At 44.9% G+C, this 1108-nt stretch overlaps 1 non-coding gene across 1 annotated transcript; it reads left to right on the forward strand.

Moving 5' to 3' along the window:
- The first annotated feature begins 231 nt into the window (after positions 1-231).
- Positions 232-338, forward strand: LOC120272818. The gene has a single exon (XR_005540353.1). It is a non-coding gene; the product is annotated as a small nucleolar RNA R71 (small nucleolar RNA).
- Positions 339-1108: the final 770 nt, after the last annotated feature.

The raw sequence follows: 1108 nt of genomic DNA on the forward strand, positions 1-1108 counted from the left end.
CTCTCCACTTGGGCCGCCAATGAAGTTACCGCATCAATTTCATGGAGACCGGCCACCTTTTTCTTCTCCCTAGCGTTCCACTGGTAGCTATTTAACCCCATTTCTTCAATCAATTGACGTGCTTCATCGGGGGTTTTGCTACCTAAGGTACCTCCTGCCGCCACATCCAAGAGTTACCTTGTACTCAGGTTCAAACCATTGTAGAAGGTTTGAACAATCATCCACTCCGGGAATCCGTGTTGCGGACACTTTTGCAGGAGTTCCTTGAACCTTTCCCATGTCTCAAATTGAGACTCCAATTCCAACTGCATAAAGGATGAGATCTCATTCCTAAGCTTTGCTGATTTTCCGGGAGGGAAATAACGGGCTAGAAAAGCATCTACCATCTCCTCCCATGTAGTGATTGATGCTCTAGGTAATGAGTGTATCCACTGCTTTGCTTTTCCCTTTAAGGAAAATGGGAAGGCTCTCAATTTGATGGCATCATCCGTCACACCATTTATCTTCAACATGTCGCACACCTCGAGGAAGCTCTCTATGTGACTGTTTGGATCCTCATCGTCCAAACTGTTGAATTGTGCGGACTGCTGCAGCATATGGATAAATGCCGGCTTTAGCTCGAAGTTCTGAGCTGTAATTGGGGGATGCACAATACTCAATTGTGTCCCCAACACTGAAGGTCTGGCATAATCGGATAGTGTTCGTTGTTGCTCATTTTGTTCTGCCATGTTTTCAGATCCTTCTACTTCCAAATCAGCTGGATTAGGCTGTTCTTGTTCAGGTTCTTTCCCTTTCCTTCGAAGTGTACGTTCAAGCTCAGGGTCTTCTTCAATCAATATTGATGGATTCCCTCGGGTCATAACCTAGAGCTGCACCAAAAATAAGGAAAAAGAAAATCAGAACGATGATAGAATAAGAAGATATGATATATAATGTGTGGTGAAATAGCTAAGAAAACAAAGTGCAAAGTATCTTTAAACGTCTAGCTCCCCGGCAACGACGCCAAAAACTTGACAAGGTCCCCTTGCGTATATCCCGCAAGTGCACAGGTTTGTCGAAGTAATAATCCCGGGTGAGCGGGGTCAAATCCAGAGGGAGTAGGGAGTAA

The sequence above is a fragment of the Dioscorea cayenensis genome, chromosome 11 (genome assembly GCF_009730915.1).
Source record: "Dioscorea cayenensis subsp. rotundata cultivar TDr96_F1 chromosome 11, TDr96_F1_v2_PseudoChromosome.rev07_lg8_w22 25.fasta, whole genome shotgun sequence".
NCBI lineage: Eukaryota > Viridiplantae > Streptophyta > Magnoliopsida > Dioscoreales > Dioscoreaceae > Dioscorea > Dioscorea cayenensis.